The following is a 16186-nucleotide window of genomic DNA, read 5'->3' on the forward strand; positions in this document are numbered from 1 at the left end:
ATTTGAACTTTCTTTATTTTCCAGATATGGGTATTCCTTCACGGTACTGATTTCATTGTTTCCTATATATTCTGACATGTTTTTGGTTTTTTGCCTAGTGGATTTCTCTATTGGTGACAGTGGGGTATTAAGGTCATTGATTAAAGTTGTATTAGTGCTTCTGTGATTTTTCACATCCATTAAGATTTTTTTCTCGTGTAGTTTGGTGTATATATATTTCTAATTGTTATCTACTCCTTTTGGATTGTTCCTTTGGATTGTAGTGTCCTTCTTTGTCTCTCTGAATCAGTCTTGGCTTGAAGTCTATTTTGTCTTCAAAAGAATAGCAACCCCCTGCTTTTTTTGAGGTTCCTGTTGCATGGAGTGCTCTTTTCCATCCTAGAATTTCTTTTTGAGTTAAATGTGTTCCTTGTATGCAGCATATTGTTAGATCTTTCTCTTTTATCCATTGTCTCAGTCTGTTTATTTTGCTTGGAGAATTGAGACCATTAACACTGATGATTATAACTGATATGTGTTGATTATCCTTGTCATGTTATTTTTCTATTATTGTCCCCTCCCTTGTTTAATTATTTGCCTTGCCTAATACATTCATCTGTTGGGGTTTATGGAGTTGTAATGCTTGCTATCTCTTTCTAGTATGTCCTTCAGAAGAAGTCACTGCCTACTTGGCTCAGCCTCTGTTTCCTTGATGCTGGTTTGGTATTTGTGATTTTTCTCAGGTATTCTTTGTCACAGCAGTATCATATTTCTCCATCAATTTTGAAAAATGGCTTTTCAAGATAAATTAATCTGGGTTGGAGGTTGTTTTCTTCTAGTGCTTGAAATGCTTCACTCCAAGTTCTCCTTGACTTCAAGGTTTTGGCTGGGAAGCCTGCCACAATTCTGATGGATGTTCCTTTATAAGTGATTTGTTTCTTTCTCTGAGAGCTTTGAATATTCTAAGCTTGTGTTGAATTTCTGGGATCTTGACTATTATATGCCTTCCTGTGGATTTCTTTTGTTTAATCATGGCTAATTGGAGTTCTATATACCTCATGTACCTCTTTTTTTTTAGGAAATTATCAATGGTTGTTGTTTTACATATTGTTATCTACAAGATAGTTTCTCAGGAAAACAAATAGAAAAATAATGGTGAGTTACAGACAAAAGTGGTAGGAGATTGTCAGTGGTTGTTGTACTATACTTTGGTATCTTCAAAGTGGCTTCTAAAGAAAATAAATAGAGCTATACATGAGTGACCTATTGAATATTCATTGATTATTCTCAATGGTTGTTGTAGGAAACACATAATAATAAACATACATCCATTTACAAAATATAGGAACAATACAAACATTACAGAGCTCTGGACAGATTAGTAGGAAAATATCAATGGTTGCTATAATACATGGCGGTGTCTTCAAAGTGGTTTCTCAGGATGACAGAGATACACAAGAAAGATCTAATAAGTGATTACAGCTTAAATGTTGTGAAAAATAGTGTATTACCTCCTCACCCGTGGCTCCTTTCACTGAGGTGTGACAGCTGCAAGGAAAGCCAGTATTGAAAAGAAGGACCAAGAGACTTGCTCCTGTGTCTAGCAATGGGCTGTTTTCTTTTTCCTCTGTAGTCATGATTACCTAGGGCTCCTCCATGTAGATGACAGTCTGGCCAGAGGGCGTAAGGCAGAGTATGCCCCGGGCCCCCTCATTCCTGTTAGACTAAGTGGTAGGGTGGGCCTGAGCTCTGGGGCCTCTGCTTCAGAGGGCAGACCAATATCCAGTGGTCTCCTTTGCATTCAGGGCATGGCCCAGGGGGTTTCTTAGGGCAGTTCCTCTTTAGGTGGCCTGGCTTTTAACAGTGGTAGCAGATGAATGTAGTTGTCAAGTTTTCCTTGGGGCCCCGAGAATCAGACTTAGGGTCTGTTTCTCTAAGTGCTGCAGCAAAAGCAGCTACTTTTTCTTGGTCTCTTTGTTTTCTCTCCTTGGCCTCCTTTTCATCACAGCTATAGAATACTGAGGAGGCAATTCTTACTAACATCTCAAGTGAACCATCTGGGGTGAAAGCCATTTTTTGTAGCTTTTTCTGTCCAGCCTCCCAGCACATTGGGACCCCAAAATCATTTAGTGTCCTCTCCCCAAACGTCAGCACAGGCAGCAGGAATCTTGGTGCGGACTTCTCTGGAGCTCCATGCCCTCCTTCACTGCAGCCTGTACTGCCAGGGGAAGAATGGCTTCCAAGAGGTCTCCCCATGTATTGTGCAAAGTCCTCCTGGTTTTCAGCTTCAGAACGGCTCTTGTGATCCCAGTCAACTCATCCTCTGAGTTTTCAGGCCTAGTCTGTATTCTCGTGTTCTTTGAGTCCTTGTTCAGCAGCTGCTCCTCCACTGACTCTGGACCTTTCTGGTTCTCAATGGCAGGGCCAAGAGCGACCCGTTGTGTGGCATGTATTCCCAGAGGTTTCTCCATGTCGGAATGATTCACAAACATTGGTGGGTGGGCCTCTGCAGCCAGCGTGTGGTGGGCCAATTGTGTCTTTGCTTCTCTGTGCCATGATAGTTCTCGACCATGAGGCAGCCAATGTACCCTGCCGTGCATCTTCCCAAGATCTGGGGTCCCACCTCCTGGGTCCTCATGTACCTCTTTATCAAATTCTTTTTCCTGGGCAGGGAAGTTTTCTATAATGACGTCTGTAAACAGGTTTTTAAAAAATGTCTTTTGTGCTAGCTTCTGTTTTTTCATTGCCTGCAATCAATCTTATGTCATGCTTTGCATTATCTACCAGCTGTTGGATTGATTTCTCATGGTCCCTTGGTAATTTTAAGAAATCTTTTTATTTCCTGATCACTAACATCAATCCTGTCTTTACATCTGCGATTCTGTACTTACAGTGGTTTATCCTCCTGTGTATACTTTCAGTAGAACATTTAATCTCCTGTATATCTATTTGAATCTGCTTTATGGATTACATTTCTTTCCTATGTTAAGCATTCATGGTTTCCATCATTTTCCTAAACTCCTCTATATTTTTTATCTATATCTGCTCTAGAGTCACTAAGTATGGCTTTCTTTATGGACACCATCTCTGTAATTATCTGAGAAATTATTTCTGAATTGATTTTTTCTAGAGCCTCTTTCATTTGCTTTGTTATTATCACTTCAGCAAGTACAGGTTAGTGGCTTTTGGATTGTTCTACCTCCTTGGCCCCTGGCTTTGACTGGTGAGCTGGAAGCCTTGGGTTTCATTTTGCTTAAGTGTCTTTTCATTTTGTATTTTTTAAGCTTAATTTGATACTTGTAAATTGCCTATGGAGTAACTATTGCTAGTATTTAGACTGTCTAGGAAGTGACTACTTCTCTACAGGTGTCTTCCAGGTGCTGCTGGCTTTTGAGTTTTGAGTCTATTGCAAGGTCCTATTTCTTCAATTTAATGAGGATGAGAAGTCACTGCCTATTTGACCAGCCTCTGTTTCTTTGACCCTGGCATGTAGTATGTTTCATGACCCTTAGGCAGTCTCAGTCTTGATATACTACCAGGAAGAACAACTGGTTAGAACAATTATGTCATGCTATCTAAGGTGACACAAACAGCACTAGCAATAGCATGAAACCTGGAAAACCTATATTGTTGAAACCCAAGCCTACAAAATGACACACTGATGTAACTATTAATTTGCTAACTTTAACCATATAGATTTGTAGTTATATAAGAAAAATCTAGAAAATTGTATGCAGTAAATAAGCCCTCCATATGGCAATTTTATTGTCAGGGGGAGAAAATTTAGAAGGGGTTAGGGGGAGAAATAAATAGAAGAAAGGGAACAGAGTAGAAGTAAGGTTGGAGGATAAAGGCAGATCTTGCAAACCTTGGAAACTGGTGCTGAAAACAGGGGAAAGAAAGAAGGAAGAAATAAGAACAAGAATAGAATAGAACAACAACAAAAATCTAGAGGCCATGTTCACATTCAGATAAAAGCAAGCATAAACAATGAGGAAAAAAACAAAAGAACAAAACCAAACAGAAAGAAAAAAGAAAGAAAAATACTGAAGACAAAGAAAAAACTTATAAAAAGAAAAGAAGAAAAGAAAAAATAATACGTCCACTTCAAGGTTTGTCTCTGCTGCCACTGGTGCACTCGTGGGCAGAGTCCAGATCCACATGAATCAGCAGCTCCAGGCAGGGTAAAGGATAATCCCAGCAATCTTGCACCACTATTTTCACTGAGGTCAGGCGGGCCTCCAGCTCTGAGGCTGAAATCAGACCTGTCCAGCCTGCAGCAGTCTCCGTTTCCCTTGCAGGCTCGGTTGGGAGCCACTAGGTGGAGCTAGCAGCCATTCAGGGTACTGGGTTCAGTTGGCCCCTCTCCAAAATGGCTCCCAGCCAATAGCCGTCCCTCTTGTGACAAGACCCACTGGGACAGCTCACCAGCACTGCACTCTGCTGCTGTCCATCACACCACTCCACCTGCGTGCTTCTCCACAGAGATCTCTGGGGTCACCAACTTTGGGCGTGGCAGCCTCTGAGGTCACCAGCAGTCAACAAGGGTCTGCAGTTTCCAACCCCTCCCCTGCAGAATTTGAGCTGAGGAAGAAATGGCTGCCCGCATCCTCCTTCTTCTCTGAGGTTTGCCTCTCCACGTGGGCTTCAGTTCTTGTTTCAGATCCTTCCTGGGTCCTGAGGACCCACTTCTTTCCTTCTTGTGTTCCTAATATTACTGTATTCCAGTGTTGGACACCAATTCTCAGAGAGGCTCTTTCTCTGCTGCTCAATGCCCCACTGTTTTCTTCTCACTGCCCCAAATCATTTCTGAACTATTAACCTAATTTGTTTTCAAATTTTTATAAATAATTCATATGTTGTGATATGAACATGTGTGCCTGCTCTTTCTATTTCTTAGACTTTTACTGGGATTAATATTCTCTCTCCCTCTCTCTCTCTCTCTTTCTCTCTCTCTCTCTCTCTCTCTCCCCTTGAATTCTTATTCCAAGTTTTAGATGAATTGACCAAAGTTCAGATGAACTGATCCCATGTATCTGGTCAAGTTACTCCACCTTTTATTTCTTTCATCCTATCCAGTTGCTTACTGAACTACAATACAAAAAACTTTCAAAAGTGTTGATGACCAACTATAAAATAAATTATGAGGAACTATTTCTGAACTGGAAGACAACCAGAATGTTTCTAGTATACAATTCATAACTAGACATTTTACATGAAATGGATAAAACTGATAAATTACACTGCAAAAAGAGTTCACCTATGCTAACCAAGTCAAGTCAATTTTGGCAGTTAAGTTGCTATGCCTCAAAAAGTTCTTTCTGACCTGCCCAATATACTAAAATTATTGGGAGTAAGAAATGCCCCCTTTTTTGGCAAATTAAACTGTAACTTAATTTTATCTATTTTTTGAATGAGTGAAAGTCCTATTACATCTTAAACATTAATGCACACAAAAAGCCTAATCACAGTTTGAAAAATCTAGATCTAGTATGTTCAAATTTGTCTTGATTCTTTTTTTTTTTGCTTTGTTTTCTTTTTTGGTATTAGGAATCGAACTCACGACCTCAGGCTTGCCAGGCAAGGACTTATGCCACTGAGCTATATATCCCCAGCCCTATGTTCAAATTTGAATAGATATTTTTAAGAGTTTTTCTTGCTTGGACTTAATGCAACTATCTCTTTCTTATTATTATTTTTTTTTTTTGCTTATGACTTTTATTATTTACATTTGCTGTATTAATAAATTACTTTAGTACAGGGCCCTGAAAGTAGATTACTGCTTTTGAAGAAAGCAATGTAATCAAAAGAGATGTTACAAGTTGTCTTAAGTGTTTGGTAAATGTGTGAGGATGAAACTTTCTGGTAGTTCAGGTCCCAGAGTAAGCTTGGACCTCAAATAGGCTTTGGCTTAATTTACAAATTTAATTCAAAACCTACTTAAAAGGGCATCTTGAATTTTAACTCACACCTCTCTTCTCTATATTTGTACAGTTTTTGAAGATAATTTATATATGATGATCTGACAATAATAAATCCTTTCTTAAATCCTTTATAATGATTTTAGTTTTTTATTTAATATGTACCAATAATGTAAACTCTCATTTATAAAATTTTTGCCTTAAAATACAAAAAAGAGATGCATTTTAAGGTGAATAAGACTAGAAGCCCATGAGCCAAAAAGAAGCCTGAGGTGGATATCGCCACTTAACTACGTCTATGTGAGAGACGACACAAGCAAGTTTGATCTGCAGAACCCATGCAGATGTGCTAATGAAGTCCAATAGCAAACTGAAGTACAGTTTTGTTTGCTACTTTTCACTGTCATTGATTTTAGTTATTGGTTGAAACAAGGAGATGGTATCATGTTTAGAAATCCACATTTAATTGCTTTAATAATGATTGTCTTTCCTAGAATTTAAATCCTGTCACTTCATAAGCATTTCAAATATTTACTTTGTTTTAACTAAGAGCTTTGATTTCTAAACCACTTTCACCAAGGCCCTCAGAACACATTAGATAAAGTGAAAACAAATGATGTGTGTTTGGTAGGTAGGTGAAGGAGACAGAGAAAAATTGCATATTTTATTTCTAGTTATAAATTAATTTAGGAGTTCTACTTTAAAATATTTTTTTAAAAAACACACCATTAGTTATGCAGAAAAGTACTGTTCTCCACCATGTTTTTGTCTTATGTTAACAGAAGGGACCTCATGTTTCTAAATGAAAGCAAACTGAAATAGTTGCACAATTTTAGGAAAAAGATACATATTTTTTCCCTCATTTTGTCAGCTCATGTTCAAGAAAATCAAGCTTACGTTGATAAAGAAATGGACATACAAATCACAACATATATGTACAGGAATTCTTTAAGTCTCATGACCAGTGAAAACTGTGGTAGTCAGGTAAAACCATGTGATGCTATCATAACTAGGTCAAAATACTAGCTAGAAAAACTGTATTGTACCACCTCAGCCTAATCATTACAATCAAATAATAAGTTTTAGTAACGTTCTTACGTGAGTTTACTACAGTTTAAATTGTAGTAATTATAGAAACATACTTAGACTTGTATTGTAGAGGTTTCTACACAGAGATAATATTGCCTTACAGCTCTGACTAACCAGTAGTATCTGTACTTCAGGGTGAGCAGTGCCCAGAGAATAATATCGGGTACTGGCTTAGCAGGTTCTTTTGTGCTTTTCATCAATGGACATCAGAAATTTCTGTAATTCTTACTAAATGACAGCAATTACTATCTGTGTGGGTACAGTAGTGGGAGAAACACCTTTCACAGGGTCGTGAAGAAAAGGCACAATAACATTTGTGCCAACAGAACAACCTTAGAGTGAGAAGTAGACCGGCATGTTAGGAAAGGGCCATGTACTAGTGGCCAAAGTGGAGGGAGGTGACCTTCTCTGCAGGGTTGTGCGGGAAAACCAAAAGCAGCCAGAGCATTTGGTGCATTGCAAGGAGTTAGGACTCTGTGCGAAGAACCGGCAACAGGCACGGCGCTGAAGGGGTGAACAAGCCTCGGAAGACCGGCGGAAGAGACTGCACATGTACTTGGATGGTAAGTCATTCACATTTCATCTTGTCTGGAATGAAGATCTATAAAATTTTCAATGGGAGGGTGACGTACTCACAACTGTAGTTAACAAAAAAGGAAATTAATATGAGAGTGGGGAGTCAAGGGTTAATAGGATAAGGACAGGGAAAGGACAAAATAGGAGGCTATTGAAAGGCTTACTATGAAGCTTATGCAAGTTTGGATTAAAGAACGCACGGAATAGAGGGAAAGCAAACACATTCATATGGTGACTACCACAGAAAGAGGCTTCATGACCCAGTCAGTTGGGCCAGCGTTCTGCCTTCAGTTTAACAGTTGATTGCCTTTGTCTCATATGTGCACATTTCCTAAAGATGACTCTTCTCTTATTAGACTGATGAACCTTCAGTAATAAAATGGACTGGCTTTCTAAATGGGCTTCAAGAGAGTAGACTTACAATAATGATGACTAGCTTATGAGCATGTTTCCTTTGATTGTAGCTGAGGGTAACTGTTGACCTGCTCCAACCTTCTAGAGATTTCTGTAGATATGAGATTTCTCAGAAAGCCGTAAAATCTAATCTAATCTCTGGAGTGGGAATGTGTTATTTCACAAAATTTGAAATAACACAATTATAACAACCTACCAATATTTAGGCAAACATTTTACCCTGACATTATTCAGCTAGGAACATGAGAAAATTCTTAGCAAAGAACGAATTTATCCTATGACAGTAGAAATTGTAGATGACAATTAACTATTGGTGGAGATGTAAAACATGGATTTCTTTTCTCCTCTGTGTGAGAAACCTTTCCCTCACTCTACGCACAAATTTGCAGTCACATTCAGAATGGGTTATAGCACACTGAGCCCCTTTTGGATAGGTTCTTACAGTCAGCTCATCTCAGGCAGGATTCCCTGTGGAGAAGGTTGTAATCTCCCACTAGATGCTTTTTTTCTTTTGCTTTCTTCTTTTCTTTGCTTTGAAGAGCAGAACGAGAAAGGTATTTGTGCTGAAAGCTGAGGAAACTCGGAGGGCAAGTGCTGACATTCATGAGATCAGAGTTACTCTTGCAAGAGATGACCGGTGGGGTAAACACTTTGCTGTAGCTTTAATAAATGAGACTACTAGAAACGCTATCAGATTGTTTAATCTGCACATTTTTCATTTTCATGCAAAGCCAGCAGTCACCGAGCTCTCTTTATCAGGCCTGTAGTTTCTTCCCAATACCCTTTGCTATTTCACCACACTCATCCTCATCTCTTGACCTGTATAAAGCAGCACACTAAAGTGTGGTGAGATTACTGAACATATTTTGTTAATAAAAATTGTCCATAGATAAGATATTCACAAAGGTGAAGGAAATTTGGTGGTGTTTCACATTTCCCCACAGACAGTGGAACTCTCTGTAACAGAAAGACCACACTGTGGAGTTTCCATTTAGCAAACTCTAAGAAGGCGAAACCTTCTTGGTAATACCCAATCCTGCAGCCTCAGAAATATACTTAAATGAATAAACGGCAGTGTTGAACATGCCCGGTGCAGATTTCAAGCTCTTTAGGGAGTGTCCAGTGTCCTACATTATAAATCACAAAACAAAGGATGAAAAATAAATCAGGACATTGCTGTGCCTCTATTTTACTCTTATTCTAAGAGCTTTGGAAAGGTAGCAAAACAATTGTTTCTTACATTGTATTTTCAGCTAAGTTTTTATAAGCAAATTGGGTGAACTCTACATGTATGAGAGAAGTCTTAAATAGCACATATTTTAATTTTTAGGTATTTTAGCTTCATACAGAGATAGGATTTAATTTCAAGGCAGGGTCATATCAGCAAGAAAGAGCCCTGCATGAAGCTGTATTTGTTTCTGTCCAGTTATGGTGATCCTGAATGCTTCCAAGGCTGTGTGCAAGTGTTAGCTTTGCTTTAAATTAGAGAAGAACATCTTTTCCAAATGTGGCCATTCAGAGCTATTCTCGGAAGCAGTCTCTGGTCATTGTTAAGGAAACTTCTTTACTTCTTAGTTCTGCTGAGGTCTTCAGTGTCATGAGTAGATTAGTTGCCTTCTCATTAGAGCTTTCAAAATACTGAGTAAGAACATTTGTTATTTTCCAGGAACAACACACGATTTATGTACTAAGGTACTTGCTATGGATTTGTAATCTGGTTAATGTCTCTTCAAGGATGAGAAAATTAGAAAAATTGTCCATGTTAATATTTCTTTGTCCACTTTATGGTGTTTTCATCTATGGTGGGTAATTAATATTTTGATTATATCATTATTGTTTTCTCTTTTGTCTTTGTTTTTGTTTGGTCTTCTACCTAATTAAACAGAAGCTTCTCTATATTTTTAGAGCATTGGTAGGAGGGATGAGAAATTTTATAGCAGTGGCCAAAGATTTACAATCGATGTTTAACTTCTGAAGCCTGAACAGTCATATTTCTGTAGCAAAATAGCTCTGAAAGAAAGATTTTGAGGTGAATATTTTCTAAATATTTTTAACATGCCAATACCCAAACCTTAATGGTTCACAGTATAAAAACTCTTCCCTGGATGAAGACAGGGCGCTTCTTCCCTGCTCACCAACAATCTTCATAGGTTGATATTGGTAGTAGCAATATTTATTACTTTCTTTACATATAATGTAATGCAATGCACTAATGTAAAAGTGGTACATACAGACCTTAAGGCCTGTCCTTTAGTCACAAAGAATTTTGAGAGGTAAAGGGAAAGGAAGGCAGAACAGGAAGTACCTGAAGAGTCTGGTTTCCCACGTCTCCCACTTTCAGGCTGCTTCTCTGAGTTTCCCCCTGTATGCTGTACCCAGTGTGTTACAAATGGCATTTAGTGTCCCTGTGCTTCTAATCCGTCCACTCTGGGGACTGTTGCACAGATGTGCTTCACCTGCAGCAGACAGATGAGAGGGATGTGTTGCCGGATGCTGCTTGGAGGGGGCTGCAGATTCAGGGAGGTTCACAGAAACTGAGTTAGACCATGCAAGAGAAAGCTCGTTATGAGCTTGTAGAACCCTGGCGGCAAATCCCAGCAGAAGGAGAAGCCAGAAAAACAAGAAGCCTCTTAGAGGCCAGAGGAGCCCAAAGAGGTAGCAAGCTACCGCTGTGCACTCTACAATGCAAACCTGCTAGCACACTCAGATCCTTCGTGGAGGAAGAAACCATCGAGGGAGAATGAACGCTACCATGAAGCATCTGTCTGAAAAGGCTGAGTGGTCCGGAAGGCTTTTTAAAAGTAATTCTGTGTGGGATCGGGACTAGTAAGAGAGTCAGCATAAAAACCAGGAGAACGCATGTATACTGAAAGCATGTACTTAAAAACTTTATAAAAAATATCCAATAAACCAGGAGAGACCAGAGTACTACTATTTGGCAGGAAATGTTTTCTTTGATGTGGGATAACTTCCTGAAGAGGGCACAGCCAGGTTTAGAGAATGGAGGAGCTATGCATTCTGGGGAAGTTTAAGTATACCCTAAGAACATTCATAAACCCTCCACGTCCTCACGCTGGTGTGGTATTCACTTGGGCTTTACATCCACAGCAGAATGTTACTGTTAATGTAGGGTAAACATCTTCGTAGTTGTAACTCTGGGCTTAAAATGAGACAATTTGTTACTGTAATCGCTGTCTACATGATCACAAATGTAGTAGCTTCAAAGGCAAATTTGTCAGCTGGTAATTTTGTAGCTGGACAGGCATCACGGGGCTCCAGCTTTACAGGGGTAAACCGAAGGTGTCAGAAGTCCTGAGCTCTCACCTGGAGAATGGGCAAGAGATGGCTTTCTCCGGATCACAGGAAGGATCCAGATCCTTGAGGCTGTGGATCTGAGGTTTCGGCCATCAGGGCCTCATTCTTTCCGTCCTGAAGCCCCAGCATTCTTTCTCATGCGATCTCTGCCATCTTCGCAAAGCAAAGCAAGTGTTGCCATGTTAAGAATTTCTCTAATGTTTTCTGCTACCAGTTAAGGAAAATGCCGTACTATCGAAGTCCTGATTAGGTTTGCCTGACTCGGTGTAATCATCTCCCTTTCGATGAACTCAGTGTCAATCGAGTAGTAATCTTTACCCCCACCCACTTTACTGTAACCTAACTTAATCCCAGGCATTGCGCACAGACGAATGCACAGATCCAGTCCTCGGAGACGGTGGGGGATGGCCTAGGTGTGATGTGGAGGGAGGATGATTTAAAGACCATCTTGATACATGGGATAGAGCGAACGTATAGATTCCAGGCTCTTGTGTATGCTGAACAAACAATAACAAGTGCGCGTCCAACGGCAGAAGGCAAGCGGCTGCAGTTACTGAAGATCATGGGAAGAGGCTCTGGGGGCAGGTCCCTGCCAAGAAATACAAATGGGGCACAAACAGAAGAGTGATGTTGGAACAAGTGGGGGAAGCAAAAGACGCACAGCCAAATCAGGCTCTTGGATTTCCAAGGAGGTGTGCCCCGGCCTGGTGCTTCTTCTTGGGTCTCTAGGTAAGGCTGACAGGATGATTAACAGAGTGCCGAGTCACCCTGAGTTAGGGGCTTTCAACAAGGACGTCTGTGCCGGAGTTCACGCTAATGAAGCTACATGGAGCCGTGGAAGAAGTAGCCCTGGGTGTGACCTAAACTCACGTGGGTGGAGGGCGTGGTCTCCCAGCGCCCGTTGTGCTGTGTGTACTGTGATCACTAGCAACTTTCTGGAATGCATTTTAGCATCCTAGCACATTTTAAAATATAGGTATTATTATCATGGAAAATTAATAATACCACTCATGACAGCCATGATGCAGTTACAAATTCTTATTTCTCAGTATATTTCTGGATGACCGCCATTATGTATTGCCTTTCATAATCAAAAGCATTTACTGAATGCTACAAAATCTACAATGTGCAAAGCCTGCTCATAACGTTCACAGACTACTGGAAGAGACAAATGTATAGACAGATGATTGTAACACAACTGGCAAGGATTATCGTATATAATGTAACTCCGTACTCCATAAAATTAGTTCATTCCACGATTCTGGAAAAGATGGTCACATCTGTGATCCTGTGGGAGAGATGGCCATAGTTGTGTTCATTACCTGATGCAGAGTTCACAAACTAAACCAAACTTTTGCCAAGTGCTTCTGTTGGCAAGCTAAATTGTTTGCAAACAAATGTGTGCATAAACCGAGGCACCTCTGTGTCAACCTCTCACAAGTGCTATCAAAAGACAAAATAAAGTGGAGTAAAAATTCATTAAGAAATTAATATTACTTGTCTTTTCAAAGCTGATGCCTCTCCTTCCTAAAACTAAGCCAATACAGACCTATTATAGAAAAATGGAGAATATTTAAAAATTAATAATCATATAATATCACCCTATCTAAAAATAACCTGTACTTACATTTTGTTATATTTTGTTTCACTTCATGTTTGTCTTTATATTTTGCAGTGTTATGGCTGAGTTACATACACATTTTAGCATCCTTCTTTTGTACATAATAAATTAACATTTTTCTGAATATTAAAATTTAGAAATAATTTAATTAGTAATTGTTATATGAACTAGTCAAATTTTAAGTACTCATTCTATCTATTGTTTAACATTTTCATTTTGTCTGATATTTGATAGTTATAAAAAGCTTTAAGCTTCTTTTTTTGGTTGTTGTCATGGAATTTATTCTAGGGCAAAACTACAGCTACTCGTTGGCCATAGAATGGACATAGTGAAAAAAGAAAATCTAACTTTATATACATTAAAAAATGATTCTAAATCATTTCTTCTGAATCAGTGCATTAACATCAAATGTGAAGGACTATGTTGTTTAAAATATAACTTCTTTAACTGCAGCATCAATATATAAAGAATAGTAGAATAACTTTCTTCAAAATTGTTTCTTCACTATTAGAGACTGGATTAATCATGGTAAATTCTACCTCCCCCTTCTGAAAAAATACCTCTGAAGAAACGTCTAGAATGTAGTATCTTGGTACCATCACACAATGAAGCTGACACATGAAGCTGGTCATCATACAGACCATGATAATTACAAAGAGTAATTTGCAATGGATGTGGAATTTTGAGGTCTGCATGTAGATTCTCTGTGTTCCAGAAATGAGCAACTCCCTTCTTAAAATTAAGACTTCTTTCTTGAGAAATGTAATAACAGATGAGAAGTCAGAGCATTAAATACCTCATTTTTGGAATACAACTGGAAGAAGTAGGTAAATAAGACTCAGCAGAGCTTACAGAACAGGCCAATATTCTAGTCTTAATTGTTCAATAGGCAAAATGCCATTTAACGGTTGGAAAAATTCTTTCTAATGAGGAATATTTGTATTAAAGGCTATCTTCTAATGAATATTTAAAGGAAAAATGGTGCCTTTGTTGCCAGATAGCACAGTGTTCAATGGTTCCAGGCTCTTTCTGTCCCTCCCAAAGAATTGACCAGGACAACTGTAGAAAAGGTAAATACAATTTCTCTTTTATGTATTTATTTTCTTGGTGTCAGGAATTAAACTCAGGATCTTGCATTTGTCAGGCAGGCACTGTGCTGCTGAGCTCTATACCTGGTGTGCAACTTCTAATTTATGGAAGAAGGGAAAGGAAGATCGTAGAACGCGAGGATCACAGCCTGGTGAAGCGAGTGGCTGTGGTGGTTCACACCCTTTCAGATCCAGTGCCTTGGAAGTTGCCCAGCATCCCAGCCATGACTGACAGGTCACATCCTGTTGCTCAGCCTCCACTCTGGACTAGGTTGCACCCTGTTTTTAGCCTTGATTCCACTCTTTGTAATTTGACAGGTTGTATCCTGTTTTCCAGGCGGTTTGCCATGCCTTAATCTCCTGCCTCATCATCACCACAGAATCCTGTAGTTACCCAATATACCTCAGTGGGTGTTTGAGCATAAATGCTTTGTTGTGTGTAGTCACTGGGAACTTTCCTAATGACTAGAGAAGGAAACATTATAATTAGTATATTTTTGTGTGTAAACTATTGGGAGAAGACCTTGAATACCTGTCTTTAGCTTGCTTCATAAATTGTCTCTAAATATTTTGTTTATTCCATACATTTATAAAATCTTTATAAGAATGGATAAACAGAGGTAAGACTCAATGTAAATCTTTTCTAAATTACTGAAAATGTGAAGGAATTTTGAATTGCTAAAATTTATCCTGCTAACATTAATCTCTGGAATACATATTTCTTTCTTGTGGTGGAATGCAATCACTTGTTTTACATCAACCTTTTTTATATAAAATATAATAGAAGGAATATTACTTGTAGTTGGTTTTAAAAAACATTTTTTGTGATTTTTGGAGATTTGCTGAAAATTTTAGTTTTATGTGCAAAAATTTATTTTAATTTAGGAATAAAAGTGCTTACAACTGGGAATAGACTATTTTTAACTTATTTGACATCCAGCAGTACTAACTGTAGTGACTCTCCAATAAAATTCCCCAAGTGAAATACAATTTAGATTTTAATTATTGTAGGAGAACAATTTTTATTAACAGTTTTTAATAACAATTCTTATTGTTATTAAACTAACAATTCCTATTGGGAAACAATTCTTATAATTATTACCTGCAACCCTTAGTGAACTAACAATATCGGGGAATACATTTCAACATCAGAAATGGATTTACTGGTTTTCTGACCTAACCAAGAACATCAGCCTCCATGAGAGCTTTCCAAATCCTGTGATTAATTATACAGCCTCAGATGGCATATCCTTTATATGTGCAAGGTCATGGAGGGCTAGCATATAGAACATAAATGCTAACAGCCAAGTAAAATGTACTGTATTTTGACCATAAATAATACTATTGGTTAAGTATAAGGAGGTTATCTGGAATGCAGAATTAAAATCTACCAATTTCTTAATTTAGAATTAAGGCTACTGTATCAATTACGAGATTTTGAAAAATGCAAGTGAAATACTGTATAGGTCTTGCATTAATTCTAAGGATTCTTTCTCTTTACTTGCTTTGAAGTTTACGTTCCAGGACAACATTCATATTTTTTCTTGTTAAAGTAAGGGGAAATTAGCATGTATGTTGTTTTCTTTATTTCTAAATTATAAATGTTTTTTGACCTTTAAATTCTAATGAGGAGAAATAAAATGAGCACAAAATATTTGCCTTAATTGTTTTGTGTTTTGTTGTTTCATTATGAATCTTGCTTTAACGACTTAATTATTCCCAGTGTCATTGTACGGTACGAATGTCAAGTGGGCCACTGAAGGGATGGGGGGGGGTTCAGACAATTTCTAAAGCAACAGAGGATCTCACAGGCATACCATTTATTAATATATTAAGATTTTGACTGCATTGTTCATAACCCGCTAGAGTTGCTATTTTTATACTAAGAGCTTGGGGAGAGGAGGAACCATTATTGTAGTGGATACAAGGGCCCCTCCTTCCAAGGCTGGTGGTTCATCAGGAGAAATTGTGACTTGGCAAAGATGTTGCATTTTTTGGAGATTATTATTCTCTAAATGATCGATAATCTTTTGAAGGATGGGAAGATCATAGAAGTAAGTTCTTCATTTGCACAATTTTTATCTATATACATATTTCAAACCTTAGAAATATTTCTACCTCATAAAATTTGGATTTTCAGAACTGCAGGGATAGTTATTTAGGTTTGCTTTTTTAAACATGGG

Source organism: Chinchilla lanigera, unplaced genomic scaffold, assembly GCF_000276665.1.
Source record: "Chinchilla lanigera isolate Chin_1 unplaced genomic scaffold, ChiLan1.0 scaffold00046, whole genome shotgun sequence".
NCBI lineage: Eukaryota > Metazoa > Chordata > Mammalia > Rodentia > Chinchillidae > Chinchilla > Chinchilla lanigera.